The sequence below is a fragment of the Protopterus annectens genome, chromosome 7.part1 (assembly GCF_019279795.1).
Source record: "Protopterus annectens isolate FY-2018-M chromosome 7.part1, PAN1.0, whole genome shotgun sequence".
NCBI lineage: Eukaryota > Metazoa > Chordata > Ceratodontiformes > Protopteridae > Protopterus > Protopterus annectens.
The window spans coordinates 265,965,714-265,991,118 of record NC_056740.1 but is presented as its reverse complement, the minus strand read 5'-3'; the positions used below and the strand labels follow the sequence as shown (position 1 = coordinate 265,991,118).

The 25,405-nt window shown below is 41.4% G+C and overlaps 1 long non-coding RNA gene across 1 annotated transcript in view; it reads left to right on the top strand.

Annotated features, from left to right (window-relative positions):
* The window catches only part of LOC122807726, a 977,429-nt gene extending 952,606 nt beyond the window's left edge, over positions 1–24,823 (top strand). The window contains exon 3 of the long non-coding RNA XR_006365718.1: positions 24,667–24,823. This is a non-coding gene — a long non-coding RNA (uncharacterized LOC122807726). The remainder of the gene's footprint in view (positions 1–24,666) is intronic.
* The last annotated feature ends 582 nt before the right edge of the window (positions 24,824–25,405 follow it).

Sequence of the window (25,405 nt, the reverse complement as noted above, 5' to 3'; positions counted from 1 at the left end):
GGCTTCAGTGTTAGATGTTGTTCTAAGAGAAGAAGGGAGAGAGTTCCATTTCCTGCCAAGAGAGTAGGAGAGAAGGAGTTGGCCAGCAGGGTGATTGGGTTTGTGGATGGTGATTAAATTTTGGTGTTCAGATCTTAGAGATCTGTTTGGGGTGTATGGTGGAAGGATGTTTGCTAGGGCTGGGCATTTATCAGGGTAGAATATTAATTTGTGGGCAGTGGTTAGTTGGAGGTAGTCTAGGTAGTTAGGGAGTTCTAGCCAGTTCAGAGTTTACATATGACATAAATGTGACCATACTTGGTTACTGCATGATTATACCATGCTGGGCAGCACATTTATGTAGCTGATATTCAATGTCTTATATTATGCTTATTTATTTCTAAGTCTGGTAATCAGAGTAGAGAACTAAGTCTGTGAGCTATTAATGTATGGTTTCTTGTACTACTATACTCCTGAGTTTGATTGTCTCTGCGTCATTTTCCTACTGTGTGGCTCAGAGAAAGTAATTTAATCAGACATTGCTCCCTGGTTAACCATGAAAAGCAACAATTGTGAGAAACTGGATTACATAGTTATCAAATAAAAAAGTAAGGTGGTTGAAAAAATGGCATAAGGCAAAAATGGATTTATTTTTATTTCTATATAGGATAGAACTCTCTTTTTATGCTTTTTTTAGTCATATACACTGGTAGTTGATGTGATGATATGAGGTAGTGCCATCTGTGCCAGGGAGAGTAGGGCAGTGTATGTGTAACGTATGTCAGCATAGTTAGCTGGAGTTTTGTAAAGCATTTTATGTCATTTGACTATCACACTGATTTGTACAGATGTTTGTGTTAAACATTTATTTGAAAAGTTTCTTGTGTTAAAAATGCATCTACAGTGGGTCCTGCTGGACAGAAAAGAGATATACATGTATGTCAGACATTGATATTATTACTGATTAAATGCATGTGTTTTAACAGAGAATTCTGGAAGGGAATTCTGGAAGAGCAGTTAATCTCAGTGCAGCTAAATTTAAAAACTAAGTTGATAATTAAATGGGTTGCTTTAGGCCATAATGATTTTATCTTACAGGTCTGATTGCAGCCAGAGGAAAAAACGCCTGGGAAAACCAGGACTAGGAATTTTACTGTATTGTCCTTAAGGGTGAAATAATTGTTACCCTGGAAGGGTGGAAGTTTTTGAAATTGTTTTTATAGCTTTCAGATGCTGCAACAGATCTTAGCAAAGCTCTCTGTGTGTGTTGTACCAGAGTCAGGTGACCAGATGTGATGTCATTCTATAACCAGCACTAAAATGATTTTTTTAGATATTAGTGAGAGATATGATGGAACTCTCACAGCAGCATTTTGTTGTTTGGAACTTGACAGAAAAGATCTCTCACAGATATCTCACACAACAACACACCTCATCTTGCCTTGCTGTAGAAAGCAACTCAACACTCATCATCTTGCCTTGTTGTAATAAGTAACTTGACTAGGGGACAGCAATTATTTAGTCACTCAGGAAAATATAGTGAAATTAGTTAAGTATTGTTTTTCCTGCATCTGTATGAATGTATCCATCTGTGTTATTTTTTATATCTCCTGTTACTGACCCTCTGGTGTTTATTGTAATTAGATTTTCAGTATTCTCATGTTTTCTATATTATTATTTACTATTAAATATTTCTATACCTTTCATTGTGGCTGGTCTTTTATAGAATACTTTTAACATCTTAAGAGTAATTATACTTATTTTACTGACACTGTGGAAGTTCCTGACAGCCTAGCTGTATTGGTCAAACTCTACCATTTGTTTCAGTATTAATTTTACTCCATATAATTGGGTACCCTTATATGAGCCTTAATGTAGCTGATTTGTGGCAGTGTAATTACCTTATTGTCTGAGCAGAGGGTGCCTTTCCCAGGTGTGTGTGTGTGTGTGTGTGTGTGTGTGTGTGTGTGTGTGTGTGTGTGTGTGTGTGTGTGTGTGTGTGTGTGTGTGTGTGTGCATCAGCTACTGGAAACAGGGACACAGATCTCCAAAGTGGTGAGTGTGAAGTCTTGTTTTGGGCCTGGAGAGAGAGAGAGAGACCAGACCCAGGTCTGTAATGTGCTCCCTGTGTGCTCTTAAGGGAAATTGTGCTTGGTGCAGAGATCTGCATCCTAAAATACGGTATGTGTCCATTTTTTATTCCTGGTGGCCATCCTTTACCAGTGACAGTGGTGAGAATTGAGGATCCTTGATTACTGGCCTGGAGTAGGGACCATCATAGTTGACATAACTGTTAAGTACCTACAGAGGCTCCCCTGAGGGCTGTACATACATATTTCTTCCTTTTTAAATGAGTATAGAAAATTTAGTAAAAATCACATATTGGTGGCAGCTGGATGGGATATTAGTTGAACTTCAGTAGCCTGTGGGCAGTTGTCACTAAAGGTGTGTGTACTCCCAGCAGCCACAAAGTAAACATAGAGTTTCATTTTCACAACAGTTTTATTTATTTTTGCTAGTTTAGTTTAGTCAGGGAAAGCAGGCAAAGATGTCAGCAGAGGATTATGGCAAACTGACAAAGAACCAGTTGGCCAAGGTGTCCAAAGCCAAAGGACTGATGCATGCCAACCTGAATAAAGAGGAAATGATTTCAGTCTTAATCACAGCTGCAGCATGGACCAGCAACCAGGAAGATAACTAGTCTGGTGATGGGGATGTGCAGATTTCAGAAGCAGGACAGTTCAGCTTTTCCCCATAGGACTTAAAAATCTATCTGGAGTTAAAGAGACTTGACCTGGAGGCCAAACATTTGGAATTAAAATTAGCAGAGACTGCAATGTTTGGAGGTTGAAGAGAATGAGAGGCTGTGACATTTGGAGGCTGAAGAAAAGGAGAAACAGAGCCAACATGAGAGGGAGATGCTTTGTCTTTCTCAGGGTCATGAAGGTAATGGGGAAGGGAGTAACTAAATCCTGGAAGCAATAAAGGTCAGTACATTTCTTTCACAATTTATGGAGGGTGATAATTTTGATAGTTTTATTCATAAGTTTGAAAGACAATGTAAATAATATACTGTTGACCAAGGGTCCTGGGTAGGGTTCCAGACACCCTAACTCCATGGTAGAGCTGTAACTGTTGATGTTCTTCATGTTTCACTGTTGCAGTCATTATTTTTGGGTTATCTGCTTGCAGATAGCCCTCAGCCGGCCAGATTATCAAAGTCTTGGGTCCTGCGTCGGGTGCTGTCTCTTCTTGCATGACGTCAGGTAGTCAGGGGTATAAAGCATGCAGCCACCGTCATTACATCAGTCTTTCTTGCTGTGCGGTGCCTGAAGCAGAAGCAGTTCACAAGTGCAGATCGGCCGACTCATGAAATTTTCGTTTCTGAGTTTCAGAACCGAAGTCTTCTAAAAAGCTAAGTACCCCATTGGGAATCCTTTTTCTTGCTCTTGCTCTAAACCGGTCAGTAAAAGTTAACAATTGTATTTCTTGTGGAAAGCAAATACCTTATAAAGATTTTCATTCATACTGCATTCCTTGCTTAGGCCCAGACCATGACATCCCTCGCTGTCGGTTTTGTGCCTTATTCAATCCTCGTACTATTCGTCGTTGGTTTATTTTCACATCTAATTATTTCGGTACACGGTTCAATTATCTAGAAATGGCTTCAGTAAGCCATGCGACTACCAACATTCCAAAAAAACATAAAGATAAAGAGAGAGACAGACCGCATAGGTCCAAAGCTGCCAACGACGCTTCCATTAAGCTAATCGCCAGTTCACCGGTACTCAGTGAGGCGCTTTCGCAGCCCCTGATACGCGCTACTTCAGATTCGCAGGCCTGTACTGAGACCCATTTGGAGTCCGGTATGCCACGAGATGCTTCTTCGACAATGGGACCTGTGGATGTTTCTACCTTGGATGGGTCTGGAGCTGCTGTGCAGGCACCGGCTTCTGAGGGTGCATTCAGGTCTACTGACTTGCATATCAACAAAATTCTATGAAGGCAGTGATTCCAGGAGGTAAAAAACAAGCAGAAAGTCAAATCACCCTTTTATTTTGTAAGCGCTTTCGGCAAAGGACACTTCCCTCGCCTTCATCAGACAGAAAACAAATTGAAAACTTTAATTACCATGTTAAATACTGAAATCAGTGATGACATCATAACAATATCCATACACTTAAAGATATATTGAATGTTATTATTATATAATGAGACAATGCCTAAAACTATGAACAATTCATGTCTAAAAAAACCCTTCTGTTTTAAAATACACAATATTGAAATTAAAATTAGATATATATATATATATATATATATATATATATATATATATATATTTCTATATATATATATATATATATACATATGTATATATACATATATATATATATATATGTGTATGTATTGTCTTTAACTGGGGCCCTGAACCAAGCAGGAATTTAAATAATTTCCAAATGCATAAATAAAATATATTTACATTAGTGCAAAAGTGAATTTTGTAAGGAAATATATATGAAGTAAATGGAAAATAAAATATAAATTATAAATAATCCACATAATCCAACTACATCAAGATGCTACACCAAACTCATGTTGATAACATGAATTGATTTAAATAATACATATGATGCATATAGAACGTATCTAAAACACAACCTTATATACTTGTTATATCAATTGAATGAATAAATAAAATGCCTATTCGTCTAAAATCATATGGAAGTTGATAGTATTATAAAAACTCCATTTATACATAATAGTAGATCGCACAACTGCATCTTCCCTGAATGAACGCATGGACACAAATATGTATATATATATTAATTAATATATGAATTCATGAACATATTCGAAATAATTCATATGGAAAAATGTTTATGTAAATATGTGATAACTTTTTCATTTATTTTATTTTATTTTATTTTATTTTATTATATTATATTACCTAGCCAAAGCCAACAGTTTCAGAAAACATTTGATGGACAATATTTCATTTATTCCAGGGGGCATATACGCTGCTGTGCGTATCTGCCAAATAGCTTCTTGTTCTTCTAATCCTAATTGCCATGGTCCTCCTCTAACCTGCGGCTGAACCTGATGGATAACTGCAAAATAAAAACAGTGCTCCGCATTGTTATATATATGTTTTGCAAGGGCATTGTTCAAATCTTTTTTATTGATGGCATAAATGTGCTCATAAATTCATTTTCTAATGGGTCTATCAGTTTTCCCTATGTAGAAAGCTGGACACCTTCCACATAGTGCTGCATAGACCACCCCACTAGAACTGCAATTGAATGAGCCTTGGATAGTGTACTTTTTACCAGCCATTTCTAAAGAAGAACTGACTAAGACATGTTTACAAAAATGGCATGCCCCACATTTTCTCATGCCTAATCCTTTCTTGCTGACCTTGGTTCTTTCTAGTAATTGCTTTAGGTTCGAGCCACGCCTATATGTGATCTTTGGTCTTTCTCCCAACAATTTAGTTAACTGTTGATCTTCTAAAATTAATTTCCAATTTTTAAACATAATATTATTGATAGCTGAAGCATCAATACTAAAAGTTGAGAGAAAGCTAGTATTGAAATCAATACCATCCTTGTGACTCTTAACCACTATGTTACCCCCACATAATAATGGTTTGAAGTGTCCAGATTGTCTTTTATTGTACACCTCCTGTTTTATATTGTCTACAAAACAATACGGGTAACCCCTTGTTAGAAACATAGATTGTATTAATTCACATTCTTTTTGAAAATCAATTGGATTAGACACCATTCGGGCTGCCCGTACAAACTGACCTTTCACTATGCTCTTTTTCTGATGTAATGGATGAGAGCTGTTGAAGTGAAGGTAGTTGTTGGAGAAAGTAGGTTTTCTGAAAATTGTTGATCTGAGTTGTCCTAAGTCAAAATCCTTAGTTATTTTAACATCAAGAAATGAGATTTCATCCATACCCACAGTATACGTGAATTCCAAAAATTCAGTCAAATTTGAGATAGTCTCTATAAAAAATGGAATGGCATCAACCGGCCCTTTCCATAAAAAGAACATGTCATCTTGGTACCTAGTGTACCAAGTGACATGTTCCTGATAGAGTTCATTTTGGAACAGAAACTCGTGTTCCCAATAGGCTAGGACACTATTCGCAAATGTGCAGCCACATGGGGAACCCATGGCGATCCCTGATGTTTGTAAGTAGTATTCATTCTTAAACATAAGATAGTTACTACTAAGAATAATATCTAGAAGCGTTTCCACTAAATACATTTGATCATTTTGTGCTCCCTTTCTAAGCATGAATTCTATTGTCCATTGAATTCCGACTCTATGTGGGATGACTGTATATAGGTCTTTAATATCGACCACTAAAAACACCGCAAAAGGGTCGAATTCAATTTTCCCAATGTTTTCAAGAAAGCTCCAAGAATCTCTACAGATTTGAACTTCTTGTTTTAATAAAGGTTTTAAAGTGTTATCTACCAATTTGGCACACGCATATGTGACTGACCCTCTCCCATCCACTATGGGTCTAAAGGGAGGGTCACACAGATTTTTATGTATTTTCGGTGTGCCAAAAAGAATTGGAGTCCTTGGAGCTATCATGGTAAGATATTGCAATAGATTAGAGTCTATAGTGCCTTCAAGGAATAACTCTTCTAGATTGTCTTTGATTCTTTTATTTATAGTATTGACTTCACTAAGACTAGAAGGTATATAAGGGCCTGTATTGAGATATTGTTCCATTTTATTTTCATACTCGAAGTTATCCATAAAAATAAGGCCACCTCCTTTGTCCGGTGCCATGACTCTAATGTGACATTCATTTAATAAATCAATAAAGGCCATTTCATCATCATTGATATTTAGATTAATTTTGGCCTTGTCTGTAAACAGATGTCTATGTTTGTGACTTGCATATCAAACCGACGCCATCTTCTTCAAGGCTTAAGACTCGATCCACGCCTAGAAAACCAATGTCCAAACTGCATAGTCAGGCCCATATACCTAAAAAACAAATGATAAGAATGGCTGAAGCCACCCTTCTCACGCTAAGAGGTCTAGAACCGATTTTCCTTCTGATTCTTCTGATCAGGATTCTGAAATTTCTGTTTCTTCTGATGACCAGGATTTGCCCTTATCTACATATGTGGATTCTACTGCAGAGGACTCTATTCCCTCTGCTTCCCCTCCAGAAGATTTATCTTTTGGTGAAACTTTGCACACTCTTAGGGAGCATTTCTGCTGGGAAAGCCAGGATTATTCTGACTCCAAAAAGAGGCTTAGGGAATTCTTACTCCTGCCTCAACACAGGCCTTTAGCTATCCCCCCTGTACTGGACATTGTAGACGATGGCTTCTTGGAATCTAGCCTGGCCCCAGACACCTTACCTCCAACTCCCAGGAAACCTGACAGGTATTACAGAGTACCTGATTCTCACAAGTTCCTCTTTTTAAGAATCCTACTGTGGACCAAGAGACCATTTCACAGGGACCCAAAGGCATTAAGGCTACTACTGCCAAAAATCCTACCTCCTCTGATAGAGATTCTAGGGCCCTAGACAGATGGGGTAAGAAGGTATACACTTCTGCTACTTTGGCCATTAGGGCCTTAAACTGCCAGTTTCATATGTTAAAGTACCTGCAGCATCTTACTGGATTACTTAAACAGAAATTGATGTTGATTCCTGACTGTGCCGAAAATAAAGATTTACAGGATTTAATACAATCTGCAGAACAAGTTGGTAAACATACTTTGCAATGTGGCTTTGACTCCTTAGAGGCATCTTATAGAGCTGCTGTTACTGGGTCTGTTCTTAGAAGGCATGCTTGGCTTAAGGAGCAAACTCTGCCAGATCATGTTAAAGCCAAATTACTGGATGCTCTCTTAAACCAAGACTGCCGGTTTGGCAACAAAGCAGAAGAAGTTCTTAAAAAGATGGAGGAAAAAGCTAAATCTATGCAAACTGTTAAAGATTTCCTGCAAGTACATCCTCCCAGATTTAGTAGACATTGGCCTTCTAAGAATTAGTCCTTTCCTGTCTCTTCCAGGCTCTCTCAGTCCAAATGCAGGAGCAGCAGACCACCTAGGCCACAGTCTCAAGGTACTCACAGGCCTAAGCAGTGGGGGGCTCCCACTTCTAAAGCTGGAAGTAGTAAGACACCCCCATGGTAAACTGTCACAAAGACTTAACATTAAACCTTCCAAGCCCTGCTCATCTGATCGTGCCTTTAAGGGGAAAGATCGCCCTGCATGCAAAAAACTGGGAACTCATTACCCAAGACAAATGGGTTTTAAATATTGTTTCTCAAGGATACAGATTCCACTTCCACACCTTACCAACTCCAAAGGACTGGCCAGACCTATCCCCAAATCAGTGGGCAGAGGCTCAGCAGCAGGTCCTCTCTCTTCTAAGTATCAGGGCTATTCAACCTGCACCAGTAGAAGAATGGGGACAAGGTTTTTACTCCAGACTTTTCCTGGTACCCAGAAAAGACAATCCCTGTCATCCTATCCTGGACCTATTTATCCTAAACACCTTTGTGGTAATTCCAATATTCAAAATGCTTACTCTTCATCAACTGCTTCCCATGCTGGGCAAAAATGCCTGGTTGGCAACATTGGATTTAAAGGAAGCTTACCTGCACATCCCAATAAGGGATTCTTGCAGAAAATACCTATGCTTCAGAGCAGGCTACATGCACTATCAGTTCTCTGCACTGCCCTTTGGCTTATCTACTGCACCCAGGAAATTCACAAAATGCCTAGCTCCAGTCATTGCATTTTGCAGGCAAAGAAATATTCAAGTATACCCATATCTGGACAATTGTCTAATTCAGGCAGAAAGCCAGGACATACTATTAAATCATCTGGCATTTGTAAAGAAACTTCTAACCTTGCTGGGGTACACCATAAACAAAAAGAAATCTCATCTAGTACCCTGTCAGCAAATTGTATTCCTGGGAGCAAGCTTGAACACAACTTCCCAGATGGCCTACCTCACACCAGAGAAACAAGTTTATCTGACAGCCTTCTTCAAATTACTGGTCACAAATACCCAGTTAACTGCAAGGAAAATACTGCAAGCTCTGGGGTTCATGGCCTCTTGCATCCTACTAATTCCATATGCAAGACTGCATATGAAGAAACTACAATGGTATCTAAAAAGCCTATGGAGTAAACATTCTCAGGACCTGGAAGCAGTGATTCCTATCATCCCTTGTATAAAGACAGAATTCCTTTGGTGGGCAGAGCCCTGCTACCTCAACAAGGGACTTCCATTCACTCTACCCCCTGCCACCCAAACCCTAACAGATGCATCAGACTATGCATGGGGGGGCTCACTTGGCAGGGCAGTGCATTCAGGTCAAATGGAACCGGAGTCAAATGCACCTGCATATCAATCAAAAAGAAATGTTAGCTGTACAGAATGCTCTGACAGCCTTCAAGGACCACATCCTTCCAGGACAATTATTGGTAAAAACAGACAACACCACTGTTATGTGGTACATAAACAAGCAGGGGGGAACCCATTCATACCCCCTCTGCAGACTAGCCATGGCTCTGTGGAACACAGCCTTAAGCCACCAAGTGCACCTACAGGCTCAATTCCTGCCAGGCAAACTAAATTCACTGGCAGACGACCTAAGCAGAAATCTCATGGACCCACACGAGTGAAAACTGGAACCAAAGATATTCAACATGTTGAGAAACAAATGGGGGAGCCCAGAGATAGACCTGTTTTCCTCCCCTCAGAACTACCAATTGGAAATATTCTGCACAAGAACTCCCTACAGACAAGCTTGGAAAGTGGATGCCCATCCTTCACCTGGGAAAACCTCTCATTTTATGCCTTTCCCCCCTCTGCCTCTCCTCTCCAAAGTTCTACTAAAGATCAAACAGGACAAACCAAGGACAATACTCATTGCATCAGACTGGCCACACCAACTCTAGTACCCCCTCTTGCACAGTATGTCACTGCTGGAACCATGACACCTGCCTCTGACACCTTCCCTGCTGTCCCAGCAGGAGGGCCAGATTCTGCACCCCCAGCTACAAACCCTGAACCTTGCAGCCTGGCTAATTACCTGAGCTCTCCATTACCATCCCTAAGTAAGCAAGTGCTGCATGTCATTCTGGAGGCAAGGAGGCCTAGTACTAGAAAATCCTATGCTGAAAAGTGGAAAAGATTCTGTTACTGGAGCCAAACTCAGGGGGATGGGCACAACAGTGCCCAGTTTACCGCATATTCTTCAATACTTAACAGAGATGAATCACAAGGGCCTTTCCTTCTCTTCTGTTAAAATTCATGCCTCTGCCATTTCAGCACATTATAATATGGAACCACCCCTCTTCTCTCACCCACTGCTGAAGCAATTCCTCAGAGAGGCAAAAAAATTAAGACCACCAAGGAGAGCCCCTACTCCAGCCTGGGACCTTAACTTTGTATTGGAAAAGCTCATTCTAACTCCCTTTGAGCCAGCTGCAACTGCAGAGTTGAAATTCCTTTCTTGGAAAACAGCCTTCCTTCTAGCCATCACTTCAGCAAGAAGAGTGTCTGAATTATAGACCCTCATGGCAGTGGAGCCCTTCATCATCTTCCATGCAGACAGGGTGTCCTTCAGGACCAGTCCTTCCTTTATGCCCAAGGTGGTATCCAGTGTGGCCCTTAATCAGTCCATTCATTTGCCAACCTTCTTTTCTAATCCACAGAATAAAGGAGAATGAATACTGCACTCTTTGGATGTGTACAGACAACTAAGATTTTATTTGGACAGGACCAAACCTTTCAGAAAAACTGAACAGCTGCTAGTTGCCTTTGCTGCAGGGGCAGATGGAAGGCCATTTCAAAGCAATTTATAAATGGATAGACCATTGCATTCATTTCTGCTATAAGCACCATGGAAAACCTACTCCACAGGAGATAAGATCACATTCCACCAGGGCTGCATCTACTTCAACAGCCTTTCACAGAGGTGTTCCTACCAGGGACATCCTAGAAGCTGCTACCTGGAGTTTTGTTCATACATTCACCAAGCATTACCACTTGTCTATTTTCTCTAAATCCAGAGCTGGTTTTGCCACTGCAGTCTTGCAGGGCCTAATAGCTGGTCCTAATGCTCTCTAATTGCCTCCTCCCTTCCTTAGCTTTGGGAATCTACCCAAATGTAATGACTGCAACAGTGAAACACGAAGAACATAGTACAGTTGTGTACACTTACCATAAATGTAGATGTTTGAGTGTATTCACTGTTGCAGTCCTGGTTACCCTCCCTCCATTCCCCTGACTTCTATTTGCTATACCTCTCTTCTTGTTTACTGTATTTAAGCTTTCTGGTGTATTTGCTTATAATTGGAGGTGTAATCTTGTATATAATTGCTTCCCATTATGGGGGCAACTGACATCTGGGGCAAGAAAAACTGATGTAATGGCTTCGGCTGCATGCTTTATACCCCTAACTACCTGACGTCATGGAAGAAGAGACAGCAATCGACACAGGACCCAAGACTTTGATAATCAGGCTGGCTGAGGGCTACCTGCAAGCAGGTAACCCAAATGTAATGACTGCAACAGTAAATACACTCAAACATCTACATTTATGGTAAGTGTACACAACTGTAATTTTCTAAATTGTCTAATACTGATTGTTTAAACTATGATAAAGTTAAACAATGTTATTTGGAAAGTTATAAGTTAACACCTGAAGTTTACAGGAAAAATGTTTTGTGAGCATAGACATAAGGCATATGAAAGTACATGTGATTATATTGATGAGTTAAGCTCTTATTCTCATAGGTGGGTGAGTAGGTGTCAGGTCACCACTTTTAAAAGGTTGGCTGACCTTTTGTATGGGAACAAGCATGTAGCAATTTGCCTGAAGACATGAGAATCTGGTTGGCAGATCGAGAGTGTAACTCTGCATATGACCTGGGCAGAAAAGGAGATTTCTACTTAGCAAACAGGACATCACAGCAGAAGAAGATACCCACTGCTGCACATGGACGTAAGGGAATCCATGGTGAGCAGCCTAAGCCACCCCAACAGAGTCTGCCAGTAACTGGAAAAGCCACTAGTTCAGGTACATGGCCAGAGTCAAGGGTTAGATGTTTTAAATGTAACCAGAGGGGCCATGTAGCACAAAAATGTCCACTGAAGCAAGGTGGGGAATAAAAGGTGAGGGAGCCAGCAATTGGGAATAATACCATGCCGGTGGTAAGTTGTCTGGAGACAACAGGGGTACCAAACTATTATCACAGTTTGTATCCTATTTTTGTGGATGGAAGATGGCCACTTCTAAGAGAGACTCTGACATAAGCATTGTGAAGCCTGCAGTGGTTAAAGAGGAGCAGTACTTGCTTGGGAAGTCTACTCCAGTCAGAGCTTTAGGAGGGACCCCATTCCAAACACCTTTGGCCAGGGTGAACCTTGACTGGGAGGGTGGAAAAAGAAGCAAGCAAGTAGGTGTGTTTGAGGATATCTCTGCCATGTCTTTATAGAGAATGATTTTGATAATGCAGTACCCTGTGTGCATGCAGTTACACACAGTCAGACTTGGAGACAGGCATGTGGGTCTGGTAGCCTGGGGGAGTCCCAGGCAGGCTCCACACCTAAAGCTGGATCTGGTGATGTGGCTATTTCAGGGTGGGAGTTACCCTATAGCAGTGAGCCTGAAAGTGAGCCACAGCTGCTAGTAGGTACTGATGTTCCCATGGACAGGGTGACTTCAAAGACAGAGGTGAGTGGTAGTACCCAGGCTGACAGTGAGACACAACTGTCAGAAGATACCAGGCTTCCTGTGTAAGGGAGCTGGGAAGGGTCACAAAGAAAAATCTGAGACAGGTAAAGCTTTTGGACCCTACCTTACGAAGACTGAGGAAGATCATTAAGGAGGCACCTAATTCTCAAGGAAAAGGGAGTCTGTATATTGGGGCAAAGGGTTACTGTATAGGAGTGGACTCCTGAGGGAAGAATAGAGGGTGAGGTAGTGCAGTAGGAGTTGGTAGTTCCCAGAGCCTACCATCTGGCACTTCTAGCCATAGCCAGTGAAGTCCTTTTGCAGGTCGTATGGATATAAAGCATACCAAGAGACATATTATGCAGAACATTTATTGGCCTGGGATTGCAAGGGATGTAACCTACTGCAGGACCTGTGAGTAGTGCCAAAAGGTAGGCAAGGCAGGAGACAAGGTTAAAGCACCATTGATGCCTTTGCCAGTGATTGAAGAGCCATTTCAGAGAGTAGCTATGGATATTGTAGGGCCTCTGAGTACCCCAATTTCCACAGGGAAGAAGTATATCCTGGTGGTAGTAGATTATGTTACTCGATACCCTGAAGTGGTGGCTCTGTCCTCCATCAAGGCAGAGAAGATAGCAAATGCTTTGTTAGAGATTTTCAGCAGTGTAGGTTTCCTGAGAGAAATACTGACTGACAGAGGTGTCAATTTCATGTCAGACCACCTGGCTTGTCTGTGGAAATGTTGTGGGATGAAGCACCAAAAGACCACCCCTTACAATCCCCAGACTAATGATCTTGTGGAGAGGTTAAACTGTACCCTAAAGACTGTATTATGGGCATTTTCAGATCAGTTTAAGACAGAGTGGGACAAATATTTGCCCCATCTACTGTTTGCATACAGACATATACCCCAGGATTCCACAGGTTTTTTATCCTTTGAGTTGCTGTACGGGCATATGGTAAGGGTGCCTTCAGATTTGATTTGTGATGAGAGGGAGGGTGCTTGAATCTCACAAGAAATTTGTTATGGCATATGTCCTAAACCTCAGGAAAAGACTTAGGAGCTCATGGGCTTGAACCAGGAGAACCTGGCAAGAGCCTAACAGCAGAAAAAGGTCTGATATGACAGGAATGCTTGATCTTGAGAGTATGTTGTGGGACAGCAGGTTACAGTGCTCATTCCTGTCAGGCACAATAAGCTGCAAGCAGCTTGGTAGATATCCTTCAAAGTGGTATGGTAGGAAAGGGAACACATTGTACCATGTTAACATGATGATGCCTTGCCATGATAGGGAGGCCCTGAGCAGACTGCAAAGGGCTGAGTTAACCATAAAGCTCAGTAAGTCTTAGTTGGGTATGGCAGAAATCTCCTACCTCAGACATAGAGTGGAGCATGGTAAGATCAGGCCATAACCTTCTAAAGTAGAAGCTATTCAGATGTGGCCTGCCCCTGTTACCAAAAAGCAGGTAAAGGCATTCTTGGTGGCAGTGAGGTACTATAGAAAGTTCATTCCCAATTATAGTACAATAGCTGCTCACCTCACAGACCTGCAAAGGAAAAACAGGCCAGATAAGGTAATGTGGACCCCAGCCTGTAAGCAGGCATTCCAAAAGCTTATGTTAAAGCCAAATTACTGGATGCTCTCTTAAACCAAGACTGCCGGTTTGGCAACAAAGCAGAAGAAGTTCTTAAAAAGATGGAGGAAAAAGCTAAATCTATGCAAACTGTTAAAGATTTCCTGCAAGTACATCCTCCCAGATTTAGTAGACATTGGCCTTCTAAGAATTAGTCCTTTCCTGTCTCTTCCAGGCTCTCTCAGTCCAAATGCAGGAGCAGCAGACCACCTAGGCCACAGTCTCAAGGTACTCACAGGCCTAAGCAGTGGGGGGCTCCCACTTCTAAAGCTGGAAGTAGTAAGACACCCCCATGGTAAACTGTCACAAAGACTTAACATTAAACCTTCCAAGCCCTGCTCATCTGATCGTGCCTTTAAGGGGAAAGATCGCCCTGCATGCAAAAAACTGGGAACTCATTACCCAAGACAAATGGGTTTTAAATATTGTTTCTCAAGGATACAGATTCCACTTCCACACCTTACCAACTCCAAAGGACTGGCCAGACCTATCCCCAAATCAGTGGGCAGAGGCTCAGCAGCAGGTCCTCTCTCTTCTAAGTATCAGGGCTATTCAACCTGCACCAGTAGAAGCATGGGGACAAGGTTTTTACTCCAGACTTTTCCTGGTACCCAGAAAAGACAATCCCTGTCATCCTATCCTGGACCTATTTATCCTAAACACCTTTGTGGTAATTCCAATATTCAAAATGCTTACTCTTCATCAACTGCTTCCCATGCTGGGCAAAAATGCCTGGTTGGCAACATTGGATTTAAAGGAAGCTTACCTGCACATCCCAATAAGGGATTCTTGCAGAAAATACCTATGCTTCAGAGCAGGCTACATGCACTATCAGTTCTCTGCACTGCCCTTTGGCTTATCTACTGCACCCAGGAAATTCACAAAATGCCTAGCTCCAGTCATTGCATTTTGCAGGCAAAGAAATATTCAAGTATACCCATATCTGGACAATTGTCTAATTCAGGCAGAAAGCCAGGACATACTATTAAATCATCTGGCATTTGTAAAGAAACTTCTAACCTTGCTGGGGTACACCATAAACGAAAAGAAATCTCATCTAGTACCCTGTCAGCAAATTGTATTCCTGGGAGCAAGCTTGAACACAACTTCCCAGATGGCCTACCTCACACCAGAGAAACAAGTTTATCTGACAGCCTTCTTCAAATTACTGGTCACAAATACCCAGTTAACTGCAAGGAAAATACTGCAAGCTCTGGGGTTCATGGCCTCTTGCATCCTACTAATTCCATATGCAAGACTGCATATGAAGAAACTACAATGGTATCTAAAAAGCCTATGGAGTAAACATTCTCAGGACCTGGAAGCAGTGATTCCTATCATCCCTTGTATAAAGACAGAATTCCTTTGGTGGGCAGAGCCCTGCTACCTCAACAAGGGACTTCCATTCACTCTACCCCCTGCCACCCAAACCCTAACAGATGCATCAGACTATGCATGGGGGGGCTCACTTGGCAGGGCAGTGCATTCAGGTCAAATGGAACCGGAGTCAAATGCACCTGCATATCAATCAAAAAGAAATGTTAGCTGTACAGAATGCTCTGACAGCCTTCAAGGACCACATCCTTCCAGGACAATTATTGGTAAAAACAGACAACACCACTGTTATGTGGTACATAAACAAGCAGGGGGGAACCCATTCATACCCCCTCTGCAGACTAGCCATGGCTCTGTGGAACACAGCCTTAAGCCACCAAGTGCACCTACAGGCTCAATTCCTGCCAGGCAAACTAAATTCACTGGCAGACGACCTAAGCAGAAATCTCATGGACCCACACGAGTGAAAACTGGAACCAAAGATATTCAACATGTTGAGAAACAAATGGGGGAGCCCAGAGATAGACCTGTTTTCCTCCCCTCAGAACTACCAATTGGAAATATTCTGCACAAGAACTCCCTACAGACAAGCTTGGAAAGTGGATGCCCATCCTTCACCTGGGAAAACCTCTCATTTTATGCCTTTCCCCCCTCTGCCTCTCCTCTCCAAAGTTCTACTAAAGATCAAACAGGACAAACCAAGGACAATACTCATTGCATCAGACTGGCCACACCAACTCTAGTACCCCCTCTTGCACAGTATGTCACTGCTGGAACCATGACACCTGCCTCTGACACCTTCCCTGCTGTCCCAGCAGGAGGGCCAGATTCTGCACCCCCAGCTACAAACCCTGAACCTTGCAGCCTGGCTAATTACCTGAGCTCTCCATTACCATCCCTAAGTAAGCAAGTGCTGCATGTCATTCTGGAGGCAAGGAGGCCTAGTACTAGAAAATCCTATGCTGAAAAGTGGAAAAGATTCTGTTACTGGAGCCAAACTCAGGGGGATGGGCACAACAGTGCCCAGTTTACCGTGATATTCTTCAATACTTAACAGAGATGAATCACAAGGGCCTTTCCTTCTCTTCTGTTAAAATTCATGCCTCTGCCATTTCAGCACATTATAATATGGAACCACCCCTCTTCTCTCACCCACTGCTGAAGCAATTCCTCAGAGAGGCAAAAATTAAGACCACCAAGGAGAGCCCCTACTCCAGCCTGGGACCTTAACTTTGTATTGGAAAAGCTCATTCTAACTCCCTTTGAGCCAGCTGCAACTGCAGAGTTGAAATTCCTTTCTTGGAAAACAGCCTTCCTTCTAGCCATCACTTCAGCAAGAAGAGTGTCTGAATTATAGACCCTCATGGCAGTGGAGCCCTTCATCATCTTCCATGCAGACAGGGTGTCCTTCAGGACCAGTCCTTCCTTTATGCCCAAGGTGGTATCCAGTGTGGCCCTTAATCAGTCCATTCATTTGCCAACCTTCTTTTCTAATCCACAGAATAAAGGAGAATGAATACTGCACTCTTTGGATGTGTACAGACAACTAAGATTTTATTTGGACAGGACCAAACCTTTCAGAAAAACTGAACAGCTGCTAGTTGCCTTTGCTGCAGGGGCAGATGGAAGGCCATTTCAAAGCAATTTATAAATGGATAGACCATTGCATTCATTTCTGCTATAAGCACCATGGAAAACCTACTCCACAGGAGATAAGATCACATTCCACCAGGGCTGCATCTACTTCAACAGCCTTTCACAGAGGTGTTCCTACCAGGGACATCCTAGAAGCTGCTACCTGGAGTTTTGTTCATACATTCACCAAGCATTACCACTTGTCTATTTTCTCTAAATCCAGAGCTGGTTTTGCCACTGCAGTCTTGCAGGGCCTAATAGCTGGTCCTAATGCTCTCTAATTGCCTCCTCCCTTCCTTAGCTTTGGGAATCTACCCAAATGTAATGACTGCAACAGTGAAACACGAAGAACATAGTACAGTTGTGTACACTTACCATAAATGTAGATGTTTGAGTGTATTCACTGTTGCAGTCCTGGTTACCCTCCCTCCATTCCCCTGACTTCTATTTGCTATACCTCTCTTCTTGTTTACTGTATTTAAGCTTTCTGGTGTATTTGCTTATAATTGGAGGTGTAATCTTGTATATAATTGCTTCCCATTATGGGGGCAACTGACATCTGGGGCAAGAAAAACTGATGTAATGGCTTCGGCTGCATGCTTTATACCCCTAACTACCTGACGTCATGGAAGAAGAGACAGCAATCGACACAGGACCCAAGACTTTGATAATCAGGCTGGCTGAGGGCTACCTGCAAGCAGGTAACCCAAATGTAATGACTGCAACAGTAAATACACTCAAACATCTACATTTATGGTAAGTGTACACAACTGTAATTTTCTAAATTGTCTAATACTGATTGTTTAAACTATGATAAAGTTAAACAATGTTATTTGGAAAGTTATAAGTTAACACCTGAAGTTTACAGGAAAAATGTTTTGTGAGCATAGACATAAGGCATATGAAAGTACATGTGATTATATTGATGAGTTAAGCTCTTATTCTCATAGGTGGGTGAGTAGGTGTCAGGTCACCACTTTTAAAAGGTTGGCTGACCTTTTTGTATGGGAACAAGCATGTAGCAATTTGCCTGAAGACATGAGAATCTGGTTGGCAGATCGAGAGTGTAACTCTGCATATGACCTGGGCAGAAAAGGAGATTTCTACTTAGCAAACAGGACATCACAGCAGAAGAAGATACCCACTGCTGCACATGGACGTAAGGGAATCCATGGTGAGCAGCCTAAGCCACCCCAACAGAGTCTGCCAGTAACTGGAAAAGCCACTAGTTCAGGTACATGGCCAGAGTCAAGGGTTAGATGTTTTAAATGTAACCAGAGGGGCCATGTAGCACAAAAATGTCCACTGAAGCAAGGTGGGGAATAAAAGGTGAGGGAGCCAGCAATTGGGAATAATACCATGCCGGTGGTAAGTTGTCTGGAGACAACAGGGGTACCAAACTATTATCACAGTTTGTATCCTATTTTTGTGGATGGAAGATGGCCACTTCTAAGAGAGACTCTGACATAAGCATTGTGAAGCCTGCAGTGGTTAAAGAGGAGCAGTACTTGCTTGGGAAGTCTACTCCAGTCAGAGCTTTAGGAGGGACCCCATTCCAAACACCTTTGGCCAGGGTGAACCTTGACTGGGAGGGTGGAAAAAGAAGCAAGCAAGTAGGTGTGTTTGAGGATATCTCTGCCATGTCTTTATAGAGAATGATTTTGATAATGCAGTACCCTGTGTGCATGCAGTTACACACAGTCAGACTTGGAGACAGGCATGTGGGTCTGGTAGCCTGGGGGAGTCCCAGGCAGGCTCCACACCTAAAGCTGGATCTGGTGATGTGGCTATTTCAGGGTGGGAGTTACCCTATAGCAGTGAGCCTGAAAGTGAGCCACAGCTGCTAGTAGGTACTGATGTTCCCATGGACAGGGTGACTTCAAAGACAGAGGTGAGTGGTAGTACCCAGGCTGACAGTGAGACACAACTGTCAGAAGATACCAGGCTTCCTGTGTAAGGGAGCTGGGAAGGGTCACAAAGAAAAATCTGAGACAGGTAAAGCTTTTGGACCCTACCTTACGAAGACTGAGGAAGATCATTAAGGAGGCACCTAATTCTCAAGGAAAAGGGGAGTCTGTATATTGGGGCAAAGGGTTACTGTATAGGGAGTGGACTCCTGAGGGAAGAATAGAGGGTGAGGTAGTGCAGTAGGAGTTGGTAGTTCCCAGAGCCTACCATCTGGCACTTCTAGCCATAGCCAGTGAAGTCCTTTTGCAGGTCGTATGGATATAAAGCATACCAAGAGACATATTATGCAGAACATTTATTGGCCTGGGATTGCAAGGGATGTAACCTACTGCAGGACCTGTGAGTAGTGCCAAAAGGTAGGCAAGGCAGGAGACAAGGTTAAAGCACCATTGATGCCTTTGCCAGTGATTGAAGAGCCATTTCAGAGAGTAGCTATGGATATTGTAGGGCCTCTGAGTACCCCAATTTCCACAGGGAAGAAGTATATCCTGGTGGTAGTAGATTATGTTACTCGATACCCTGAAGTGGTGGCTCTGTCCTCCATCAAGGCAGAGAAGATAGCAAATGCTTTGTTAGAGATTTTCAGCAGTGTAGGTTTCCTGAGAGAAATACTGACTGACAGAGGTGTCAATTTCATGTCAGACCACCTGGCTTGTCTGTGGAAATGTTGTGGGATGAAGCACCAAAAGACCACCCCTTACAATCCCCAGACTAATGATCTTGTGGAGAGGTTAAACTGTACCCTAAAGACTGTATTATGGGCATTTTCAGATCAGTTTAAGACAGAGTGGGACAAATATTTGCCCCATCTACTGTTTGCATACAGACATATACCCCAGGATTCCACAGGTTTTTTATCCTTTGAGTTGCTGTACGGGCATATGGTAAGGGTGCCTTCAGATTTGATTTGTGATGAGAGGGAGGGTGCTTGAATCTCACAAGAAATTTGTTATGGCATATGTCCTAAACCTCAGGAAAAGACTTAGGAGCTCATGGGCTTGAACCAGGAGAACCTGGCAAGAGCCTAACAGCAGAAAAAGGTCTGATATGACAGGAATGCTTGATCTTGAGAGTATGTTGTGGGACAGCAGGTTACAGTGCTCATTCCTGTCAGGCACAATAAGCTGCAAGCAGCTTGGTAGATATCCTTCAAAGTGGTATGGTAGGAAAGGGAACACATTGTACCATGTTAACATGATGATGCCTTGCCATGATAGGGAGGCCCTGAGCAGACTGCAAAGGGCTGAGTTAACCATAAAGCTCAGTAAGTCTTAGTTGGGTATGGCAGAAATCTCCTACCTCAGACATAGAGTGGAGCATGGTAAGATCAGGCCATAACCTTCTAAAGTAGAAGCTATTCAGATGTGGCCTGCCCCTGTTACCAAAAAGCAGGTAAAGGCATTCTTGGTGGCAGTGAGGTACTATAGAAAGTTCATTCCCAATTATAGTACAATAGCTGCTCACCTCACAGACCTGCAAAGGAAAAACAGGCCAGATAAGGTAATGTGGACCCCAGCCTGTAAGCAGGCATTCCAAAAGCTTAAAGGGACATTGGGAGGACCCCCCTGTGTTAACTTGTCCAGATTACAGCAAAGACTTTGTTATGCAGGTGATGCTTCAAGCCATGGGGTGGGGGCTGTAGTCATCCAGGTTTCCTGAGAAGGAGAAGAGCATCCAGTTTTATATCTCAGATGAAGATCCCAACCCAGGGAGGAATGTTACGCAGCTGTAGAAAAAGAATGTCTAGCCATAGTATGGGCTCTGCAGAAACTTCATCCTTATCTGTATGGAAGGAAATTCACTGTGGTTACAGACCGCAATCACTTAACATGGTTGCATTGTACCAGCCAGTAGGCCACGTTATTAAGGTGCAGCCTAGGGTTGCAGGCATATGACATGACAGTGCAGCACCATAGTGCAGTCAGCAATGCCAATGTAGATAGGCTGTCAAGGCAGGGTATAGGTTAATATATTCCCAGATAGGCCCATTTCTCTCAAGCAATGTTTTTTCCAGGGTCACTTGAAAAACTAGCATTAGTCTTCAAAGGAGGGAGCAATGTGATGATATGAGATAGTGCCGTCTGTGCCTGGGAGAGTAGGGCAGTGTATATGTAACATATGCCAGCATAGCTAGCTGGAGTTTTGTAAAGAATTTTATGCCATTTGACTATCACACTGATTTGTACAGATGCTTGTATTAAAAATGTATTTGTAAAGTTGTTTGTGTTATAAATACATCAACAGTTGGTCCCGCTGGACAGAAAAGAGATGTACACATATGTCAGACAGTATTATTATAACTGATTAAATGTATATGTTTTAACAGAAAATTCTGGATGGGAAGAGATTAATCTCAGTCCAGCTAATTTTGAAAAATAAGTCATAAATTAAATGGGTTGGTTTAGGCCATAAAGATTTTATCTTACATATCTGATTGCAGACAGAGACAGAAATGTCTGAGAAAAACAGGACTAGGATTCTTACTGTATTGTCCTTGGGGTGAACTAATTGCTACCCTGGAAAGGTGTTACTTTTTGAAATTGTTTTATAGCTTTCAGATGCTGCAACAGATCTTAGCAAAGCTTTGGGTGTATATTGTACCAGAGTCAGGTGACCAGATGTGATGTCATTCTGTAACCAGCGTTGAAATAATTTTTTTTTAGATATTAGTGAGAGATATGATGGAACTCTCACATCAACATTTTGTTTTTCAGAACTTGACAGGAAAGGTCTCTCACAGATATCTCACACAACCACGCACTGCATCTGTCCTTGCTGTAGTAAGCAATTCAACAGTCATCATCTTGCCTTGCTGTAGTAAGTAACTTAACTAGGGAACAGTAATTCTTTAGTCAGCCAGGAAATATAGTGAGATTAGTTAAGTATTGTTTTTCTGCAGCTGTGTGAATCTATCCAACTGCCTTATTTTCTATATCTCCTGTGATTGAAACTCTGATGTTTATTGTAACTAGATACTCGGTATTCTCATGTTTTCTATTTTATTATTTATTATTAAATATTTATATACCATTCATTGTGGCTGTTCTTTTAGAGAATACTTTTAACATCTGAACAGTAGTTATGCTTATTTTTGTGACACTGTGGCTGCTGCAGAAAGCCTTGCTGCATTGGTCAATCTCTACCATTTGTATTAGTATTAATTTTACTCAGTATAATTGGGTATCCTTGTAAGAGCTTTAGAGAAGCTGACTGGTCGCAGCATAATTACCTTATAGTCCGGGCCGAGGGCCACAGCTGGTAAATCTGTGCCAGCCTTTCCCAGGTGTGCATGTGTGTGTGTGTGAAGATCAAATATCAAAGTGTGTGTGTGTGTGTACCAGACTGGGAGCAGGGACACAGAGCTCCAAATTGGTGAGCTTGGAGTCTTGTTTGGGCCCTGGAGAGATAGAGAATCCAGCCCCAGGTCTGGAGTGTGCTCCCTGTGTGTTCTTAAGGGAAATTGTGCATGGTGCAGAGATCTGCATCTTAAAATACTGTGTGTATCCATTTTTGCTCCTAGTGGCCATCCCCCACCGGTGTCAGTGGTGAGGACTGAGGCTCCTTGATTACTGGCCTGGAGTAGGGACCATCAAAGTTGACATAACTGTTACGTACCTATAGAGGCTCCCCTAAGGGCTGTACATACATATGTCTTCCTTTTTAAATGAGTTAAAAAAATTAGTAAAAATCTATTAAAAATAATATCCGACACATTTAACAATGAAATACTATTATGTAATATCACAAAAATGTTACCTATTCTTGTCTGCCATATTTGCAAAGCTGTCAGGCAAATTAAACATGATCTTACTCATACCTTGAGTCTATATTGCATGCTTTTAGAGAAATAATCCTTTGTTTTACCATACCTCTAGTCATTTTTGGCAAGATAACTACCATTTTTCTTTCATAAATCTGAAATATAAAAGGAGCATGTCCAGGTAGACTTTTGATACTAACACAAATATGTCCTTTGTCTACCAAGGTACTTTCATATTTTACAGCTTTTTTAACTAACTTTATTTACACAGTACTGCAGAGGATACTGGAGGAAAAGCTCCCAGGAAGTAAGTGGTTTCCTGGCATGGAGGGTTGTAGGAAGCAAGTAGATTAATTATTTTCCTGCTAATCAGTAAGGATTATGTTAAGGACCTAGTTAGAAAACTGACTGTAGGTGCCAAAATAGGTGTTAGGATACCTCCTTCTTTACACATTGTTGAAACTTCACATTTTGCTACTGTAATGTTTATATGCAATGTGATGGACCTACCATGCACTGCATGTATTTCCCTGACTTCGATGCAGATGTATTTATTTAATATTTGTTTACCGGGAAAGTTTGACTTGGACCAAAGCCAATTTTCAGCAGAAGCCCGGAGTGAAATGCTCCAGATATATGTCTTTGTAACATGGGAGGAAACCGGAGCACCCGCAGGAAACACACACGATGCAGGGAGGACATGCAGACAAATGACAATTTCATTTGAATGCAGTAATTATATTATTTATATAACCCATATATTAAATAGGCCTTTACATAGTATCTGTGAATAGGCTGTCATATGGGTAGTTTTCTACTCCAGTTCTGAGGTAGTTTTAACATTTGTTTGTGGTGCCAGCTATGTCTGTAAAATTACTTTGCTATTGTGGTGAGGACTGTGTTAAGACACTGTTACTTTATTGCTTGGCTATTTATTTAACTTGTTCAGCTTTATTTAGAACAAATATTCAGAATTAGGTCTATTATGCTATTATATCTTCTTGTTTTATTTTGAATTTTCCGTTCTCCTTTTTTTCTGTGACTTGAGTTAGGTAGAGGAAGTTATTTAGATTTTAACTGTGTGCAATGTTTGCATTATTTAATTTCTCAACCTGTGATTTCTAGGCTGTTAGTTTCAATGTTTTCTGTTTCAGTGCAGTGGGACTCTATATTATACATGTATTCATTTTTTGTTTACATGGCTGGAGACCCCCACCCCTAATAGCGGATTACAGAAAATGTCACCTGGAAAATCTGAGTATTATAAATCCATAGTGGGCATAATCCACTGTGGATCATTGCCTCTGTGTTTTGCACTTCAGAATAAGCACAGATTTACAGATGTAAATGTTTATACTAAAAAGAAAAAAAAATTCCTAAATGTATAAACAATGAGTATGTGTCAGCAAAGGTATATTTTGGTGATCACAGTCACAGTCACTAGACTAAGGATATGATAGAGTAAATAGTAAGGTGAGTTGTATGATGTTGCATGTATTACTAATGACTATCTGATAAACTTTATACATTTATGAAAGTGGTTAGATCTTTGCATGTCACCGATTAATTTATCTCACTCCCCTCCCTCTCTCTCTCTCTCTCTCTCCATAGATGACAATCTGACAGCCTGGCTGCCACAGCGAGCTTCGCTGCAGTTTTTGCAGCACCACTTCTACATGATCACATGACTCTTGATATGGATTCAGTCCTGTCAGACTTTGTTCGGTCAACAGGGGCAGAACCAGGACTGGCAAGAGATCTTCTTGAAGGCAAGGAAATATTTTTATATCATTCTGTAATCCATACAGTTTAAATAATTATATAATGTGCTGTACAAATCTGCTGTTAAAATAATCCTCGTGTTTCATTCATTCTCTCTCTATGAATAATATATATATATATATATATATATATATATATATATATATACACACACATACGTGTGTGTGTGTATGCATATATGTTGTATGTAGAAAATGCACACACGTGCACATGCGCACACACACACATACTGAATGACAAACAAATACACAGACTAATCATCAACACACCTCAAGGTTCTTAACTGTATGCACTTTCTAATTTAGATTAGAGAAGAAACGCATGTAAAAATAAAAATTCATCCAGTGGTGGTTGTTGATATACTGTGCTTTCTTGGGCCTTGAAGAATTTTCAATGACTTTGTAGAAGTTAATCATAAGTATAAGTAAGTAAACAGTCATGCAAGCTTGCTTTTAGGATGATGCACTTAGGTAGATGAGGGGAAGACATTGGAACATATTTGTGCACCGTGATTCTAGTCAATCAAAATAATTTTTTGCTTGATTTTTTTCTTATCTGTTTCTATAAA